Source organism: Watersipora subatra, chromosome 8 (assembly GCF_963576615.1).
Source record: "Watersipora subatra chromosome 8, tzWatSuba1.1, whole genome shotgun sequence".
Taxonomy (NCBI): domain Eukaryota; kingdom Metazoa; phylum Bryozoa; class Gymnolaemata; order Cheilostomatida; family Watersiporidae; genus Watersipora; species Watersipora subatra.
In genome coordinates this window covers 13,872,966-13,895,523 of record NC_088715.1, presented here as the reverse complement: position 1 = coordinate 13,895,523, position 22,558 = coordinate 13,872,966, and the positions used below count along the sequence as shown (strand labels likewise).

At 34.9% G+C, this 22,558-nt stretch overlaps 1 long non-coding RNA gene across 1 annotated transcript; it reads right to left on the bottom strand.

Annotated features, from left to right (window-relative positions):
* Positions 1-13,561: 13,561 nt before the first annotated feature.
* On the bottom strand, positions 13,562-20,695 carry LOC137402025 (uncharacterized). Its single transcript, XR_010979423.1, has 2 exons — positions 20,592-20,695; positions 13,562-14,116 (listed from the first exon to the last, which is right to left on the bottom strand). It is a non-coding gene; the product is annotated as an uncharacterized lncRNA (long non-coding RNA).
* Between the last annotated feature and the right edge of the window lie 1,863 nt (positions 20,696-22,558).

The window sequence follows — 22,558 nt, the reverse complement described above, 5'->3', positions numbered from 1 at the left end:
GCCAGGCAGTCTAGTCAGCCATGAGAAATCATCAAATATAATAATAATCTACAACAAATGATTAGCATATACAATAGTGTCAGAGTTGGACAACCCAGAGGTTGTGGGTTCAAATCTCTAACGAGTCACTCTTTTTCCAATATCAAACCAGGGCTTTGGACATATACAGCTTTTATTACAGTAATAAAGATAATCGAAAATATTCAGTGCACGAGGAGTTGCTCTCACATGACTGTTCATGATTGAATTGTTTTTATTTTTTACTACACAAAAGACTACATGTCCTGAATATTACAGAATATCTAGTTTTACCAATTATGAAATTATTTCACTTGGTTGGAGGGTGCTTGGATAATTATGAGTCACCCGCCGGCATTAGGAAAATTATAAAAATTACTTATTAGTTTCGAGTAGGATAAAATAAAGGTTGATTCGCAATTATATGACTTACACAGCTTACTTACAGCTCAGTATTAAAAAGCTGAACTGAATAACTGGCAGGTGCTACCCATCACTTGACATCTCTAAGAGATATAAAAACTAGAGCTAACATATATATATATATAATGATGTCGTGATGAAAGCCATTGGGGTAGAATGGTTAAATATACTTATAAAGATATCTCACATGTAACATCATAAACCGATGTCTATGGTACTGTTATTCTTTGATTTTCCAGTAATTAGATTAATTACTTGTTCACACGTGCTTATAACCCTTGCGAAATACTCGATGTTATAAATAATATACTAATTCTCTTTAATAAGAAAAATAATATTAAAAATAATATAATTGTCGTAATAATTATTTGCATAGTTATTCCAAAAGGCCACAAAATGAATGATTCGCGCATGATAGTATGGCAGTTGGTAAACCCGGATGCCGTGGGTTCGAATCCAGGCCGATGCAATCTTTTCTGCGACTATCATACCAGTTTTGATTGGAGTGATGCTGGCTTGCATCAGATAAGTTGACCAAAGGAGTTATCTTATCTATATATATGAAATGTTTTCTTTTTGACTTCTTGTTAAACCCTATATTCAGTTTTAGCAGTTAAAATCTAGCAATGAAAAATCTGCATGGCGCTGGATTAGATCTTGGGACCTCACGCTCAAAGCGCTTGCTTGTGGTTAATAACTAGCAGTGTTGACTGTTACACGTAATGATTGTTATGCTGGCCCAAAACTCGTGTATTGTTTTAGTAGAGATTTTAGTTAAGATCAAGCTTTCCAGGTAACCCAACTAACAACGACATTCCTGGGATATTCCGTAACGTTACGCAGAAATAACGTTCCTAACAAACATTGTCATAACGTTCTACAAACGTTATTTGGTGATCATTGTAGAATTATGTTCCAACAATGTCGCAGGAACGTTGCATAGAATGTTGTGCAAAAATATTACCATAACGTTTAGCAGAATGTTACAGGAATATACTTTGCTAACGTTATCATGACGTCGTTAGAGAACATTATTAATGAATGTCCCAGGAATGTCCCAGGAACGTTACTCTGGAATGTTCGAGTGCAAACATTCATGTAACATTGGCTTGCAATGTAACTAGAATATTATGGGGTGACATCATATTTACATTCAAATAATTGTCCCAGCAATGTTTCAGGAATGTTACTTTTGAATGTTCGAGGGTTAACAATCATATATTATTGGTTTGCAATGTAACTAGAATATTATGGTGTGACACTATATTTAACTTCAAATGAATGTCTTAGGAATGTCCCAGGAATGTTACTCTGGAATGTTCGAGTGAAAACATTCATATAACATTGGCTTGCAATGTAACTAGAATATTATGGTGTGACATCATATTTAAATTCAAATGAATGTTCCAGAAATTTCCCAGGCATGTTACTCTGGAATGTCCGAGTGTTAACATTCATATAACATTGGCTTGCAATGTAGTTGGAATATTATGGTGTGACATCATATTTAACTTCAAATGAATGTTCCAGGAATGTCCCAGGAACATTACTCTGGAATGTTCGAGTGCAAACATTCATGTAACATTGGCTTGCAATGTAACTAGAATATTATGGGGTGACATCATATTTACATTCAAATAATTGTCCCAGCAATGTTTCAGGAATGTTACTTTTGAATGTTCGAGGGTTAATGTTCATATAACATTGGCTTAAATGTAGTTAGAACATTATGGTGCTACATCAATTGTACTTTCAAATGAATGTCCTAGCAATGTTACAGAAATGTTACTTTTGAATGTTCGAGGGTTAACATTCATGTATTATTGGCTTGCAATGTAACTAGAATATTATGGTGTGACACTATATTTAACTTGAAATGAATTTTGTAGCAATGTTTCAGGAATGTTACTTTTGAATGTTTGAGTGTTAACAATCATATAACATTGGCTTGCAATGTAATTAGAATATTATGGTGTGACATCATATTTAACTTCAAATGAATGTTCCAGGAATGTCCCAAGAACGTTACTCTGCAATGTTCGAGCGTTAACATTCATATAACATTGGCTTGCAATGTAGTTGGAATATTATGATGTGACCTCATATTTAACTTCAAATGAATGTTCCAGGAATGTCCCAGAAACGTTACTCTGGAATGTTCGAGTGCAAACATTCATGCAACATTGGCTTGAAATGTAACTGGAATATTATGGGGTGACATCATATTTACATTCAAATAATTGTCCCAGCAATGTTTCAGGAATGTTACTTTTGAATGTTTGAGTGTTAACATTCATATATTTAGGTTGCTTTGGAGATGTAATGTTGGTGGAATGTTGTATAGCTAAAGGAAAAAATATTGTCGACGGTTATGCTCGGTACATTATAGTAACGTTGTACGCAATCCATTAGAGGATCATTCTGTGAAACATCAAAATGTTAGAAATTGTCTACACAGTTACACCCAACTAATGTTCTGGACGAAAACGTTCCTGGGATGTTAGCTAATATCTTTGAGGCAACATCATGGAAAGCATGCTTGTGGAATATTCTGTAACATATTTTCCCCATGTCGTAGGAATTTTGCACCAGATCATCTGCTCAATGTTGCATAATGGTTAAACTCCATACTATTCCGAATATATTAGAAAACAATATTATGTGAATGTTTACACCCAAAAATTTCAAAGTAGCAATCCTGTAACATTGCTTGGACATTCAATAACAATGTTTTGTAACAACGTTATAATAACGTTAGCAAACCTTTTCCACTAACTTTCTAGCTAAATTGGTACAAAAACGCATGATTTAATTTTTAGAAGTTGTCACCCTTTCATAATAAAAAATTATTTAAAATGATGCAATTTAAAGATTTTATAGATTTTTTATCACAGATATAGAAACAAACAAAATAATGAAAAACAGTAATGATAATTTTGAATGATTTATGTAAATGAATTGAAAAGTCACTACAAATTTCAATTTTCGCACTTCATTAGACGTATCGCGAAAATGACTAGGGTCCATTAAGCTTTCTGGGTGCAGTAAAGTGTCATACCATGACGCGACGGTGTGAGTGCATCGCAACTGAACACATTCTGGGACTTGTTGGGTTGGTTTCAAGTGTTATGTGCTAGTCTATTTACAGTAGATTAAAGCTATGTCTGGCTAGCTAATGAGTATAAAATCATTACTTTCGTTGAGCGAACCCAATGCCCAACCATGTGTCAACAACTTTTCTGCCTTTAAATTTTGTTTCAGCTCAACGAAGCAATGCGGAAAGGAAAGCGATGCGTAATAGCTAAGAATACTACTATATACTACTAAGATGGAAAATCCCTACGCATTAATGTCCCATCAATGTTCTAGGCGTAAACTTCCTGGGATGTTAGCTAATAGCTTTGAGCCAATATTATGGAAAAAATGTTCGTGGAATATTACGCAATGTTCTCCCAATATTGTGGGAATGTTATGCGAGATCATCATTTGCTAACATTCCAGCAATGTATTTCTCGCAACGTTGCTGGGATGGTGTGGGAAATACGTTCCAGCAATGTATTTCCCACAACATTGCTGGAACGTTGTGAGAGTTACGTTCCAGCAATGTATTTCCCACAACGTTTCTGGAACGTTGAAAATGTGTCTACAAATAATCTTGTGACAACGTTACGATGAAACGTTTCTGGGACTTTTTGGAACATCCCTGGAACGTTCTGGGAACGTAAAATTGTTAGTTGGGAACTTACTCAAATTCATCAAGTAATTATTTTATTACTTGCGCAATGCCGGGCATTCACCTAGTTAACTATAAATACAGCAAATACAAGTTTATGTGCTAGTATATAAATTTCATATGTAGACCGATATTTGATGAAATACAATGTAACATAAGAAATGCCTTAAAATTTGATGAAAAAACTTAACAATGTTTAATGTGTCTGCTGCAGATATTGCCACAGGTTCTTGTAAATAGCAATAAGTAAACTTTGAAAAAACTCCAAAAAGACTTACAAGAAATGTAAAAAAAACATTTCCTACTTTGTTTGAGACAGACCATACAACGCTCCTCATAATGCATCATATAATTAAAGTTATAAGAAAAGTGTAACTAAAAAAATATATGCTCTAGAAATGTATCCATAAAATTACTTCTTTTAAGATTTCAATAGATTACTTTGACAAAAAGGGCAGGTGGTTGAAAAAGAATTTAACCCAAGCAAAAATCTTTGACAATGAATGGTGATACGAGGGAAACACAAAGGTGTAGCGGTTCAGAGAAAGTGTCCATGTTTTGAATAGAATATGATATTTGAGTTTCTGAAAATGAAGGTTTTACTACCCTGTATAATGCGAGTTTCCTTAGGAAACATTTTACATAGCAAACAAATTAAAAAGCATGTCTTAATTACATATTTTGGCGCTAATAAAATTAAACATTTTATTGAGCACTCCTGGGCGATTAATTTGATAACCTGCAGAAGCCTACACACAAAAGATTTAATAATAAGCCAAAGAGCAAACTTCAAAGAATTATATTATAGTATAGAATTGTAGTGACAGAGAAATAATAATTTTATTAGTAATTTTCGTTGCTACGATTAAGGACTATTATAAACAGTTTAACGAGAGACAAGTTTAGTAGAATCAAGTTTATCATGGGTGTAGACTAACTTGTTATGAATAAAAAAAGGGGTCAGCTGAATATGATCAGTAAACTTTAGACTAGCAGCAAGACTACTTTTACTGACTTTCTGATCTGACAATAATTTCACCTTTCAATTTACTTTGAGACAGAAATTGGACTTGTCTTCCCCCAGTTTGCTCACATTTGATAACACGCGTAAAGTTTGCCAAAATTGGAAATTATGCAGCTTTTGCTTGGCAATATTAAAAAAGATTTTTAATAATATTTGGCATCAAGGATATCATTCGTTTTATAGAACTAACAAGTGTATAAAAGGGTGTCTATTACATTTGTATTTCATAAAAAGGTGTCTGTTACATATTTCATCAAATATGCTGATATAAATTATCATTGGATAACAATGAGTAAGACCTAGCCTGTGAGCACTGGCTCTGAGTAACAAGATCTAATGAATAACAATGATTACTAGACAACGGCTGCTCTCTATATCTGCTATGTTTTCTCTATATGTTCCACTCTCTGGAGTTTTACCAATTTCTCACATACATTGGTAGCATCTGATTGATATATATATTATTATTGACACCATGAAGACTTCTCAGTAAACCGAGTACAAGTAGACCTTAACATCCTAGCATACCACGAACTGAGACTGACTTTGTGGAGCAGCTCTCTGGTATCTCAACTCAATTTGTACCATGTAAAATATTAAAATGTTAAATAGATTATTGAAATTCTTAACAGTTTATAATTATCATCATTATGAATTCAGAACCCTTCAAAACAGACTGTAGTGGGTATTGGTGGAGTGAGAGAGACTTGATGGCAACGTGTTTGGTAAGATGTATTTTTGTTACACTTCGTAATGTAACAATATGTTAAAATTTTAATTAAATCAGAGAATCTTACTACATACCGATTGCAATAAGTTTCCATCTTACGTTACACAAAACGTAATTTAAAGTTTAATGCATTCTTTTTCTCTTTTCATTTTTGTGCTCGGTCACGAATACTACGCAAGCTGTATAATATTGTTGTGTTTCATAAACAACAGGCGTACCCCAAGGTCTTGCTTTTTTTGCCTTGCTTTCGACTTCCTTCCGTCTTCAATTTTACCCAGCCTTTCTAAAACTTTTACAAACTGACGTAATAAAAAAACCGAATGATGCTATTTTTACGAGTGGCTTCTCCCTTGATAAGTGGTCAACTAGTAACCACATGGAGAAGTGTCTCATATGCTTGTATTTCACATTTGCATCCGTATCTATTAGCAAATATTCGTCTAGAATTTTGGTCATATCTAAATAATCTCGTATGTTGGGCACTCATATGACTAGGTTTAACTGTAGCATTACATATAAGTAAACTAAAGAACAACCTTTTAATTATTCATATTTGAATATTGGCATAATGCCAGAAAGCAAAAATTTAAAAACAAACAGCGAATAAGTTTAGGAAACTTCAGGAGGTTTTTAATCAAACTCAAACCAAGCTTTATGTATTCAATGAGTGGAGATTTCCTTACAACCTACATAAGGTTGATAATTACATAAACCTTTTAGATATTGTAAAACACTCACACATCTCACTCCTCTCTGTGTGTCTTGTTACTTTCTGCATGGCTAGTCAACCTCTGCTTCTTCAGCCACTGTCTACTTGACTATCCATCTTGTTCATGTCCAGCCACTAGTTCAGCCTGTTTCACCTCTTTCTGACATACCTATAACCACCTTCTACCAAATTATTTGCAGTATTAAACACCAATTTAGACAATCTATTTCAGTAAGTCAACAAAGATTTACCATCAAGCCAAATGATTAAACATTGAGTATTCAACTAGCAGCCATTAGACCAGGCTACACTCTCAAATATAATGCACCTCAAGAGGTAGGCAGCTGCAGTCAAGACAGACCAATGGTAGTAAACAAAAATTTGAACCAAAAAATCTATTAAATAGGAAAGTTGGCTTCTTTGGCTAAATTGGGCTATTTTATTGAAGGCCTGACATCTCAACTAGATTTGCCACAACAAATGTGAGTTTACACACCTGAGCACAGTGTTAAAAATGAAGGTGTTGGTGTTTTAATGACACCAACACCAATGACATGTGTCACCAACAGCAGCACTCTAGTTCTTTACTAACTAGCATACGACCTGCTAACTAACAAATAATTTGCTAGTTAGCAAAAATACTGCGCTTTTTTCTACAAATTTTTTTTATTGAACTATACACTAAGAAAGACTACAGTTTAGCTTTAAAAACATTCAGAGAACCAATCAGAAAAGAGACAATAATTGATGAGGCATCTAGGTAATGAGATTGAACTGAAATAAGACATTGTGTTAGACAGGAAACTCTGTAAGATGTTATACTTACCATTAACCTGGCAATCTAGTCAGCCATGAGAAATCATCAAATATATTAATAATCTACAATAAATGATTAACATATACAATAGTGTCACAGTTGGACAACCCAGAGGTTGCGGGTTCAAATCTCTAATGAATCACTCTTTTGTCAATATCCAACTGTAGCTTTGGACATATACAGCTTTTATTACAGTAATAAAGGTTAGGGAAAATATTCAGTGAACAAGGAGTTGCTTTCACATGACTATTCATGATCGAACTGTTTTTAATTTTGTACTGCACCAAAGACTAAATGTCCTGAAGATTACAGAATATCCATTTTTACCGATTTCACTTGGTTGGAGAGTGCTTGGATAGTTATGAGTGACCCGCCGGCATCAAAAAAATTATAAAAATTACTTATTAGTTTAGAGTACACAAATACAGGTTCATTCGCAATTATATGACTTACATAGCTTACTTATAGCTCAGTATTAAAAAGCTGAGCTGAAGAACTGGCAGGTGCTACCCATCACTTGACATAACTAACAGGTATAAAAACTAGAGCAAACATATATATATATACTGTGATGTCGTGATGAAAGCCCTGAAGGGTAGAATGGTTAAACCTACTTGTAAAGATATATCACATGTAACATCATAAACCGATGTCTATGGTACTGTTATTCTTTGATTTTCGTAGTAGATCGTTTGAGATTGAAGTAGTTACATTAGGTACTTGCTAACACATGCTTATAACCCTTGTGAAATACTTGATGTTGCAAAGGATATAACAATTCTTTTTAACAACAAAAGTTTTTTTAACAATAATATAATTGTTGTAATAGTTAGCTTTTTCATAAGGCAACGAAATAATTGATTCGCGCGTGATAGCATGGCAGTTTGTGAACCCAGATGCCGTGGGTTTGTATCCAGGACGATGCAATCTTTTTTCCACTATTTAACCACAGTTTTGATTACAGTAAAGATTAAGCATGATATGGAGTATTCATTTTCAAAAAATACTATTCATGATAGAGTTAGCTATATTTATTTCTACAGCAAATATGTCATGATCCTGACAAAGTGCCCAATTTTATTAATTTTTTAAAAAGAATTGCAAGATTTTACATCACATAAATTTTCTACAAATTGATTTTATGTTGTAGCCAAATTTAGAGTTGCTGCCCTTGCTTTGATCTTCAAGTGGTTTTGCCTTGTTCCTAAAATATACTTTATTAAACATGTTTTGTTTCCACGGTAACCAGTTTAATTTATAGCAAACAATGTGAACATAGCATATATTAGTAATAAATAAAGCAATGGTATTGTATTTTCTTGTGGGGAGTTGCTGGCTGGCCTGACAAGACAGTTGACAAAAGGAGTTTTACTTATCTATACATGAAATGTTTGTCTTTTTGTCTTTTTGTTAAACCCTGTGTTCAGTCATGGCAGTTATAATCTAGCAATGAAACATCCGCGAAGTACTGAATTTCATCTTAGCACCTCCTGGTGGCGAACATAACAATTAAGCCGGACACGAAAAACAATGGATTCTGCAGTAAGATGCTCACGCTTAAATCGCTTGCTTAAGGTTAATAACTAGCACTGTTAACTGTTATGCGTAACGATTGTTATGCTGGCCCAAAACTCGCGTATTGTTTTAGTAGAGATTATAATAAAGATCAAGCTTTCCAGGTAACTTACTCAAATTCATTAGGTAGTTATTTATCATCCATTGCAATGGGGGCCTTCAGCTAGTTAACTATAAACACAGCTAAAACAAGTTCATGTGCAAGTATATAAATTTCATATATAGACCAATATTTGATGAAAAACAGTGTCAAATAAGAAATGCCTCAAAAGTTGCTGAAAAAAGCTTAACACTGTTTAAATGTGTCCGCTGCAGACATTGGTACAGGTTTGTGTAAATAGCAGTAGGTAAACGACAAGACAACTCCAAAAAGACTTACAATTAATGTGGAAAAAATAATTTCCTACTTTGTTTGAGACCATAGGCCTATTAACTATACTAGACTGGGCAATTTAATGCATCATGGCTCAGTATTGTGTCCTACCTAAACAGTCACATTCACATTAGTATAGTTAATAGGTCTATGTTTGAGACAGACAATACAAAACTTCCAACAATACATTACAAATCTAAAGTTATAAGGAAAGACAACTCAGAAAATATAGGCTCTAGAAATGTATCCATAAAATTATTGTCTGTGACTTGTACACTTGATAATTAGTAATGTATGTACTTGTTCTTGTTAGCGATAGACTCTTTGTTAGCAGTCGACCGACTTGTTAACAAATAATTTGCCTATAAGGAAAGTCTCTGGTATCTCAACTCAATTTGTACTGTGTAAAATATCAAAATGTTAATTAGATTATTGAAATTCTTAACATTTTATAATTATCTTTATTATGAATTCAAACCCTTCGAAACAGACTGTAGTGGGTATTGGTGGAGTGAAAGAGACTTGATGGCAACATGTTTGGTAAGCTATATTTTTGTTACACTTCGTTACATAACAAGTTTTAATATTCCAATTAAAACAACACATCTTACTACACACACATTACAATAAGTTTCTATCTTACGCTACACAAAACGTAATTAAAACTTGTATTTAATTTTTAGTTTTTCTCTTTTTAGTTTCCTTCTCGGTCACGAATACTTAGCCTGTCTTGATAAAACTGTTGTTTTTTGCGGAGTTGTTCCCCCGTCGAGCGGCCGAGCAACACAACAGAGTGTCACAAAACGTACTGCACCTGATGCATCAGCTGCGCTGAAAAGGAGTTGTTCTCTTCTGTCAATGCGGCTTGGTTGCGATGTTATGTCGGTCGCTCCATCGGTTATCATAACGAATTTCGCGCAAAAATTTATGTAGAAAAAATAAGATTAGTACGTTTAACCAGCGACCAGTCTCTGCGGTAAACTTTAGTAGAACTTGGGAACTTAAGCAACAACAGCAACTAAACATGTCGTTATTTGTTCGCTCAGTCAGTTTTATTTCTATTTTTGTATCGGTCAGTTTTATTTATTCTTAAAGATTTTATTTTCACTTTATTTTATTCTTAAATTTTACTAACGTTTACGACAGAGACTGGTCTTTGGTTAAACGTTGTAATCTTATTTTTTTCTGCATAAATTTTTGCACAAAATCCATAATGATTACTAATGGAGCGACCGCCATAACATCGCAGCCAAGCCGCATAGACGGAAGAGAACAACTCCCTTTCAGCGCAGCTGATGCATCAGGTGCAGCACGTCTTGTGACAAGCTGTTGTGTTGCTCACCCGCTCGACGGGGAAACAACTCCACAAAAACAACAGTTTTTCAAGACAGTCTAACGAATACTATGCGAGTTGTAAAACACTCTAGCATTTCATACAAAACAGGCGTACCACAAGGCTGTGCCATTTTGATGCTGTTACAATATATTTAGATAATCTAGAATTACTGACATAATATTATATTTATTTACCAGAACAATAGCTACAAACATCAGAGTACTTGGCATCACACAATATATTTATCTGTGACTTGTAGCTTGATAATTAGTAATGTATGTACGCAAATTCTTTGCTAATACGCAAATAATTTACTAACTCTCAAAGGATCTTCAAACTAGCAAATAATTTGCTAGTTAGAAAATCATTTGCTGACTTTATTTCTACTATTACTAGAATTTTCTTCAGGAAAGTTTTTTTTTAAAAAGCTTGAAATTAAGCTTTAAAAACATTCATAGAACCAATCAGAAAAGAGACAATAATTGATGAGGCATCTGGGTAAGGAGATTGAACTGAAATAAGACATTGTATTAGACAGTAAACTCTGTAAGATGTTATACTTACCATTAATCTGGCAGTCTAGTCAGCCATGAGAAATCATCAAATTTAATAATAATCTACAACAAATGATTAACATATACAATAGTGTCAGAGTTGGACAACCCAGAGGTTGTCGGTTCAAATCTGGAATGAGTCACTCTTTTTCTAATATCCAAGTTGCTGCAAGAGTCTGGAAAAAAATCAAATGGCCAACCACAATCTAAATTATAAAGTGCAAAAACTGGAAATAATCTTCATTTTAATAAATTTAAAATAAACTTAAAACTAGAAAAAAAGTTCAAATGTTTTTAAAATCTAACGAAACTTTTTGTATTCAAAAAGCGAAGATATCCTTGTAAACTAGGTTAAAAATTTCATAAACCCTTTAGATATTGTAAAACACTCACACAGCCAGCGTCTCACTGTGTAGTCTTGTCACTTTCTGCATGGCTAGTCACCCTCTGCTTGTACAACTACTGTCTCCTTGACTATCCATCTTGTTCATGTCCAGCTACTTGTTCAATCTGTTTCACCTCTTCCTGACATACCTAACCACGTTCTACCAATTCATTAGCAGTAGTAAACACTAATTTAGACAATCTATTTCAATAGGTCAACACAGCCTTGCCATCAAGCCAAAGGATTAAACATTGAGTATTCAATTAGCAGCCATTAGGCCAGCTAGGCTACCCTCTCAAAGATATTGCATAATGAACCTCAAGGAGTAGACAGCTGCAGTCAGGACTGACCAATGCTAGTAGGCAACAAACTGCACCGATAAATCGAAAACCAACTAAGATATGACCTTGACCTTACGAAGATCCTGGGATTTTAGCTGGCTGTACCGTAACAAAGGTATATTTATACCGACTTGCAGTTCTAAAAATCAAGGTGCTGGTGTTTTTGATGCCATGTCATAAGTGTCACCAACATCAGCAGTCTACATGTGAGCAGCATGAGCAGTACTGCTGGTGTTTAAATGCATGATATGAAACAGTACGTTATTTTGAGCATCTAAACACAATATGGTAGCCAATCAGAGCTTTTATTACAAAAGTGTCAAAAATGACAATCATTAAAATATTCTAAGCAGTTTGCACCCTTTTCGACGTGAGCAGTTTTAAAAAACATATATTCATTTCAATTATTCATTGCATATTATAAGAATGACAGAGTGATAAGACAGCTATTAAGAAGATGAGTATGTTTGGGAGAAAAAATAAGCACCTTCCTTACGTGTCACATGATTCCAAAACACAAGTCATCAGCTGAACAGAAATAAATATTCTATTTCACACAGCTGCGTATGACCAGGCTACATTACAGAGACAACTGCAGCTAGAGAGCTACAATAAATATCAACTGATTTCTTATTGGCTAATGTAAAACACTGTTCAAAAACTGCAAAGTATTTAGCAAAACCTATTATAGATTTGCTTTTTGTTAATGCAATTTTGTCAACAATGGAATAGCTTATTTGCAAATGTTTGGCTGAAAAGGACATCATTTGCTGATATGTAAAGGACTTGCTCATTTTCAAATAATTGGCTAAAAATGACATCATTTGCTGATACGCAATGGATTTGATTGTTTGGACATCATTCATTTTAATTAAAAATTGCTGTTTTCAACCACCTGGCATTTTATAAGCAATAGAAAATAAGTTTATAATTTGGTAAGTTAATTCAAAAGAAGCAATTGGGTCAAAATGTTTTCTTCATAAACTATTGAGTATTTATGATGTTCTGTGAATAGTATAGGCTTATGTTATCAACTGTTTTACTGTTTGTAGTTATGCTAGGCTTTTTTACTCATCTCCAACTCCCGTATCTCACATGATGACCGGCTGACGCTCACTCAATGCTCCAGAAATCCATTACGTAAGTCCTGATGAAAACATGATTACTTACCCTTGTTATACGCAACATCCAGCCATGCCTCTTTACTTCATGTAGTTTTGGTTTTTCAACATAGGAATGCTATTTTGAGGTCACAACTAGAGAAGAACAACTAATATTATCGGGAAAACATCAATTCATGCGAACTCAATGACTACAAGTAAAACTGCTTCATTTGTTTCTATTGTCATTGACACGACTTGCTTACAATTTAAGAGTGGCTCTCACCGTCACAGATATTTTAATTTTGTGGTTAAGTTTTGCGACTTCAAGATGGTATGCTCTCTAACATTTCAAGCCACAATGGTTAGTATGATCTCTGACCATATTGTTTATTCTTCCACCTATTGGTTACACATTTGACAAACAAGAGATCAAGGAGGTAAGCCGCTATCATCAGAGTATATTTAAGGGTCAGAGGTATATGTTTATAACATCAATATTCATAGTAGACTACAGTCAGTTTCATATTATTCCTGCATACTACGGACATTGATAAATTGCACTGAAACGTATCAATAGAGTAAAGCAACTTCATGGTAGTTTTATGAAATTACTCATTAAGTGTCTACTTATAAGAGCAAATAGCAAAGAATCTCACAGAAACACAAAACATACCAACTTTTTGTTGGAATAAAATATTCTGAAATCACAAATTTCCTGTAACTATTTAAATACCTGATGGTATATGAAGGAGTGATTTGTAAGTGTCAAAACTAACCATAACTAACCTCAGATAGGAAATGAGGCTATAGATGAATATGAAGACTATGAGTTTATGAGTTGACCCTACAGTAATGCATCGATGAAATCTCATTTAATCAACTGTAATTTGACCTGCCGTTAGAGAGGCAATTTGCCGTCACATCTGCACTGTCAGTTTTTCTCTGAGTACTAAGCGATAAGGGTTTGATTTTTTGTCAGCCATGGGGATGGGACCCTGAAAAATGAAATGGTTCTAAGAATATAAATTGACAATGAATAGATACAACATAGGACTTTAAAACATTAGATATATACGTTTGAAAAGGACAAGGTGTGTGCGAAAAAAATACTAATAGTTGGCCAATCAGGGTTCAGCTTACAGAGCCAAGAAAACATTTGACCAATGAACACCTCTATGACGGAATATTTAAAGCTAAGAAAATGACTAATATTGTGACTAAACATTATATTTGAAGTGATATAAATAATTCTATGGCTAAGAATCTAATGCTATAAGCCTATGAATAGCTATTGGACTAAGAACCTTAACCTTTTGAACCCTGGCAGTTCTTGACAATGCGCGTCAGTAACCCTGGGCAATTTGTCCAATGATCTAAAGATTCTAAACTTTTATTAAATATATCTGACTATGCTCATAATGCCATGATATTTGGTAAACACTAGCAAAAAAGTCGTGTAACCCACAGCAAATGTCACTACACAGCAAAAAAACAGTATTTCTTCATTCCCAGAGCTAAAGCCATAAAAATTAGTACAATTTAAAAAACCTCTAAAAAAATAATTACAGTAGCATCATATCCATTGTGCACACATTCATTTTTAGTTAATGGCTCAAACTAAACTGGATAATTATAGTTAGTAGCATAAAATTCTTCCTCTGTATAGCAATGATTTATGACCAACCATAAAATGAGACATCGGTTTTTTCGCGATATCGTTCCTATAAAATTTGTTATTGGAATGAAGGAAGTAGATAAAGATATTTAAAAAATGTTACAAATGGAAGAGAAATTTTTGGTCTAACGCCATGCGCAAGAAGTAATGTGATTTGTTTACACTGTTACTTAGAAATAACTTTGGTGAATACAGCAATGTTAATGACGGTATCCCAGCTGCTAAGGTTTCTGACACACTCTACGCGACGCCAGAACAACAGCTGTTAGGGTTGAGTGGGTTAAGCCAAAAAAATTAGCTAAAATTAATAGCTCTATGATTGAAATACTCAAACTAAAATGCTATAAATATGTATATGATTAAACACTAGTGTTGGGCCGGTAAGGAGTTATCTGCTGTTACCGACACCGAGGGATTATCGGTATCCGGAAAAACCAATCATTTCAGTGACAGTTATTCGCGTCCAGTTTAATATGATCTGTATTTATCCGTAAAAGCCTATCGGCAAATGGTTATGTGGATAGATTTTTGTATTGGAAAGGCTACAGCATTACTAGCCGCGTGTTGCGCGGGAGAATCTCACGCATAATGAGCTGCTTATGAAAGAGCTCATTTGATGTCTCGCCCACAATCGCCATGTAACGGAATGAGATTACAAATGTGCGTCAATTGATGTTATGGTTGATTGCTAATCAAAAAGAGTCCCTCAGCGCACATTGGCAATCACAACTTTTTTTCTCCGACTTTCTAAAAACACAACACACGCGAATTATATTATAACTCTTTCTTCAACAAGCATTTTCACGCTTACCTAAATGTATCCAGTATAATATTACGTCCTACATTAATAAAATGTAAAATACGTTTTATATTTATCAAAAAGAAAACGTATATTACGTTTGATATTTGATACGTTTGATATATTTATATGTTTTATATTTCATTTATCCCCACCTGCGTTATATAATAATGGGCAGTAGGTAAGCTGAGGCTAAACACACACTGAAAAACATGTACCGAACTGCTATACCGACAATACCGAACTTTCTTAGTTGGCAAAGGATACCGAAGATGGTTAATACCTAGAATACCGACACCGGGAAATCCAATAAAAAAGTGCAAGGATATCCTATCCGACTCTAAATTATATACCACAACGCTATTAAATACCTTCGAGCTAAACAACGATGATCAGAACCCTCAAGCTAACAGGCTATAAATAGGTCTATTACTGAAATCTTAAAGCTGAAACATACACAGGGGTGTACCATAAACGGACACATATTATACACACGCACATACCATGCACAAGTGGATACCATTCACAGACGGAAACCATTCACAGGCGCATACCATATACAGGCTTAGACACAGGCGCGTACGTTGCAAGAGTACATACCATACAATAGCGGATACCATTCATGGGCAAATATCATATATGCAGACGTGTAATGGCTCATACACAGTTTCATATCATATACAGGTGTGTACCATGCATGGGTACATACCATACATGGGTACATACAATCCACAGGTACATCCACAGGTACATCCACAGGAATCCATTCACGGGTTCCTACACAGGCCCATACATTGCACGGGTACATATCATATACAGGTAAACACCATACACAAGTGCAAATGTACAAGCGCAAACCATACACATATGCATACTATACACATATGCATACCATATAGGAGTGCAAAGCATGCACAGATGCATACCAAACGTTGGTACATACTATATACAGGTACATACCATACAGACATGTAGGCCTACCACACCCAAATATACTACATTCATATATTGAATGCAATGGATTCACCGCACTAAACTTTTGCCACCCTGCACGAAAAAGACTTGAATTCAACTTGAATGAATTTTGTGTAATAAACCCACACGTGAAGCTATATTTTAAATATTTATCAGATGTGCTTTAATTATGTCATCTAATTTTTCTAGTATAATTAGCCTCGGTTTGCCTCGCGTAGCCTCCAACTTTTAGCCAAACTTTTATAAGCATTTTTCAAATGAATTCGAGAAGAAATACCAAACAATGGTGTTTACGAAAGCGGTTTCTCGGATACTTGGCCATATAGTGGCTATATAGTGGCCAACGAGAACCAGCTCCTATGTTCGTATCTCCAAGAATACTCGTATCTCAAGGAAGAAACTTGAAAGAAAGTCAACTTGTATATCAAGTTTTTTGCATGTTGGAGTTGTCATATCATAACTCATATGTAGAGTTATGACTGTGACTACAGTGCTTTCCTGACTATAAACCGCACCCCTATATAAGGCGCATCTGCTTTATTTTTCAAAAAAATGATAATAAAACAATACATAGGCTGCACCTTTGTACGGGCCGCAGAACTCAGGACGGTGCTTTTTAACACGACAGCAACTTTCTGGTTTAAAATATAACAGTGCCTAACGGCACTGTTTCGTATTAACCGACGCTTTTTAACCTAGTGCCTAACGGACCAGTACTGTTAGGCATTGTTTTGTATTTTTTTTCACTGCTAGAGGTACACTAACTGGATATTCTGGTTAATGGGCCCTTGTGATGAAAGAAGAAGCCACAGAATAGCTTATATAAGCCGCATGGTTCAAATCATCAGAAAAAAGTAGCGACTAATAGTCTGAAAAGTACGGTAATGTAGAGGAGTATAGACATTGTATACACATATAGTACAGTGTACACACTGTCATAAAAATATATTTTAAACACGGACATAAAACCAAAGTTAAGAAAACTATTTCTGTTTCCCACATCAAAAAGAAGAACCTTGATAAGGGAAACTTAAAAGTATGCCAACACGTAACGATTTTTTCTTTGGTTCTGACCAAAATCACGAAATAAACGAAAATCATAAAATTATTCGGCTGAAATTCACAGAATGTGCATGCACACAGAAATCGTTGACGAAATGCTTCAAATAGGCTAAGCAGATTATTAGCGATAACGATTTTAGCAACTTTTGCAACTTATATAGTCCGGGCACATAACGCGACACGCAAGAAAAATACTAATGTAACTTACCATAGTAAATACAGTAAACTGACTTGATTGCACTAAATCTGGCAAGTCTCGCTACAACGGGAATTGTGTGCTGCTAAATAAAAATTGTCATTGTTAAAAAAAGTCAATTTTTAGCTGTCTGGAGAATAAAAACCAACGATAGCGCAATTTAAGCAATTGCATCGTATGTTTTATGCTGAATTACAACGGTACTTCAATTGTGAGTCGTAATACGTTTTTTGGACTGTATAGCAATTGCGAAAGCGGCGAAATTCTTGCTTGCTAATAATTTGTTTAGACAATTAAAAGCGTTTCGTCGACTATCTTGGTGTGCATGCTAGTGTTGGGACGATATATAATTTAGTGCCGGATAGGATATCCTTGCACTTTTTTATCGGTTTTCCCGGTGTTGGTATCCTTGGTATTTACCGTCTTTGGTATCCTTTGCCAACTAATAAAGTTCGGTATTGTTGGTATTGCAGTTTGATACAGTCAAACATGGATAACTCGAACTTCAAGGGACCGAGCAAGTGTTCGAATTATCAAAGCATTCAAGTTATCAGAGCACTGTCACAAGTCCATATATAGATATATATATATATATATATCCTTGCATATATTTCCTTTGAAATAGATATATATATATATATATATATATATATATTGATGCATATATTTCCTTTGAAATAGATATATATATATATACATCCTTGCATATATTTCCTTTGAAATAGATATATATATATATACAGTGAAACTCTGATAACTCAAACTTCAAGGGACCGAGCAAAAGTGTTCGAATTATCAGAGCGTTCAAGTTATCAGAGCACTGTCACAAGTCCATGTATTTACTTATTTATTAGTAGATACATGTACATATACAATCTATAATATAAATCAAAAGCACAAATGGCTTGTTTCAAATTAAATGCTTCTAATGTAAAGTTTAAAACGTTTTTATGAAAAAGTATAGATTTTTCTATCACTTGAGATTGGTTTGTTGTTTGAGGTGATGTTATTGCCAGGACGTTTTTCAGATTGACATTGGCAAAACTTGATCGTTGTTGAAATGCTCAAAAGAAAAGACATTTTTTTCTTTTGGGGTTTTACCCACGATCAATTTTGCCGTTTTTTCTTGAAGTTTATGCAAAGATTATCTTACTTTACCTGGGATTCGTTAAGAGCAACACTCCGAGGCAGTTCAATTAGAGGTTTTACGTACATTCTATATCACTCACGTTTTTTTAATAGATACTTATTGAATGTACACACGTATTCTGTGTTTAGGTCAAACGATGAATAGATTGTTGTAGCTCAGACAACGTTAAAGTTTAATTACAACAATTTTTAAGACGTTTTAAACATTCAACATTCTGACGTTGATTCAACACGGAATCAACGTCGGCAAACTATTCATCACGGGCTAGCCGGGTCACGCACTCAAGGATTTTCGCCACGCACATACAAAACAAAAACAACATGCGATTTTTGTTTTGTATGTGCGTGGCGAAAATCCTTGCGCGCGTGACCCGGCTAGCCCGTGCTACTCATCGTATAGCACTATAAATCAAATTTCACCAAACCTTTAGAAAAGTCGTTGACATAAATATTTTGCCGATGGTGGTAATAACGACACTTATGAATTACGAAAAGATGAAGTTTACCTCTATGGCTTTGAATAAAGTGATTTTCTAAAGCGATAACAACCGTTTCGGTAGCCGTTGGGCAAAAAACAGTTTGAATTAACAGTGTTGGGTTCGAGTTATCTATAGCAATTTATCATTACGTGGGAACGGACCAAAGGAAATGTTCGAATTAACCATGTGTTCGAGCTATCCGTGGACGAGTTATCCATGTTTGACTGTATATGGTTTTCGGTGTGCGTATAACTTCAGCTTACCTGCTGCCCATTTTTATATAACGCAGGTGGGAGATAAATCAAATATAAAACATATAAATATATCAAACATATCAAATATCACACGGGGGTTTATCAAATATAAAACGTAATATCTGTTTTATATTTGATTAATGAAGGACGTAATATTATACTAGATACATTCAGGTAAGCGTGAAAATGGTCGTTGAAGAAAGAGTTATAATATAATTCGCGTGTGTTGTGTTTTCAGAATGTCTGAGAAAAAAAGTTGTGATTGCCAATATGCGCTGAGAGACTCTTTTTGATTAGCAATTAACCATAACATCAATTGACGCACAATTGTAATCTCGTTCCGTTACATGGCGATTGTGCGAGAGACGTCAAATGAGCTCTTTCATAAGCAGCTCATTTTGCGTGAGATTCTCCCGCGCAACACGTGGCTAGTAATGCTGTAGCCTTTCCAATACAAAAATCTATCCGCATAACCATTTACCGATAGGCTTTTACGGATAAATACCGATCATATCAAACCGGCCATGGACAACTAGCTGTCACTGAAAATGATTGTTTTCCCGGATACCTATAATCCCTCGATGTCGGTAAGAGCAGATAATTCCTTACCGGCCCAACACTGGTGCATGCACAGCTCAGATAATTCTGTGAATTCCGGCCCATTAATTCTGTGTTTTTCGTACATTTCATGATTTTGCTCAGAACTATCGAAAGAATAGCTACGTGTGGCCATACTTTTACTCATCCTAGACCGCTTATAGAAAGAAGGCTGGCACAGTACTTGGACTAGTGCCAAATTCAGAAGCCTTATGTATATGAGGCTTTTTGTTGTTCGATGGGAAGTATAAGCTTCAAACTGCTAATATTAGATATCAACTCACCTCAGTCTATGTAAGGATGATCCATAGAGTAGTAGAAATCTAGCTGAGTACAACTAGATGTGGAGCAGAGGTGAGACAGTCCTATCACTGCCCTCATCTACCTACAAACTATGAACATAAGAAAACACTGCACTATCTTATCATTGAGCAAAACAAGAATAATTCGCAAACCAACATTGTTAAAATTTCACAAATACGTAAGGAATTTGACTATACACATGATCAGCTATGCAAGTCAGTTTGATTTTAGAAAACCCGCAGTATACCATACCCATGCGCATATCATCTACAGGAGTGTATCATATACGGGTGTATACTATACACGGGTGCATGCTAGTGCTGGGCACGAGTAATATAACTCGTTGAACTCGAGGGTTTATCTTCTCTCGAGTCTTGGGTGATAGAGATTTTGAACACTTCGATCTTGCCAGTTCAGGTTTTGACTTACGAGTTCAGATTTTGGTACACGGATCCCTCGAGTGGACAAAAAATTGGTCTATTGTGCCGGCACTCTAAACTCTGTTAAATAACCCGCCTATTAACCCTTTGAACTCTGGCATTTTTTATCTATGCATGTTAGTAACCTTGGACAATCTGTCCAATGATCCAAAGTTATCAAACTTTCATTATATATACATGTATATATATCTGAAAATGCTCATAATACAATGATATTAGCTGAAACACTAGTAAAAATAGTTGGGCCACCCAGTGCAAATGTCATCAAACAGAATAAAACAGTACCTTACCATTTTTCAGGGTGAAACTGAAAGTTCGTACGATTGAAAAAAACTCGTAAAAACATTTACAATAGCACCATATCCATTGAGCACATGTTCATCATTGTTTTATGACTCAAAATACACTGAAAAAATGTAACTAGTATTCACACAACCATTCACATCCTACCAACAAACCAGTTGTGGCCATTTTATTGCGACATCATTCAAATAAAATTTCTTATTAAAACCAAGAAGGCAAATAGAGACATTTGAAAACTATTCCAAATGGAAGTGAAATTTCTGGTCTAACAACTTGTGCAAAAATCAATTTGGGTAGTTTACGCTGCTACTTAAAATTGGCTTTTGTGAACAATGCCAAGTGAATTCCTGCCAATAGAGATTCTGACACACCCTACGCCATGCCTGAAGACTGACAGTTGGGGTTCAAACTTCAAAAGGTTAAAGCTGCGAGCACCAATATCGGTCGTTAGAAAATAGTAAAAATAAGATTAAAAAGTTGAATAAAATTATAATTGCATTGTGAAATTTAAAATATGTCTGATGTTTGGAAATTTTAGACATAAAACCTGTATCAACAAACCCGATACCCGAAAAACCCGTTGGCCAAGTACTAATGCCGTGCACTACCATCTACCCGATACTCGAAAAACTCGAACGGAAGGGGACAAGTCTAAACTCGTTGGCAAGAAGTACTCGTGCCCAGCACTAGCGCATACCATATACGGGTGCACACCATACATGGATGCATATAATATTCATCGTATATTATATGATGTATATTATATGATGTATATTATATGTATATATCGTATATAATCTGTACATTGGCTTCTGGCATAAGGTCAAGGGTACAACTTGGAGTTGTATGCCAGATAGCAATAACTGCAGCCCAACAAGGCCAAGAGAAGACAACCGCCACTTATCAAATGCAGCACATCTCTAATTGCTAAAACAGACACAGGGACTTGTTCAAATAACCATGTCAAAATAAGTTAATTTCAAATTCTTCCTTGAAAGCTTCTGCAGGAATTTCATAGTCATTTCCTTTTCAAACCTTTGATAAGCCCTTTCCGTTTCTAATACACCATCCTATTCAGTTCCCTTCCGAGGCAGATGATATAGCATAAGTTTCCACAACAACGATGTTTACGGCAAAATTTAAAAAAAACTGTAACAATACTAATGAACGGTGATCAGGATACATCATTACCTGAAGAAACATTA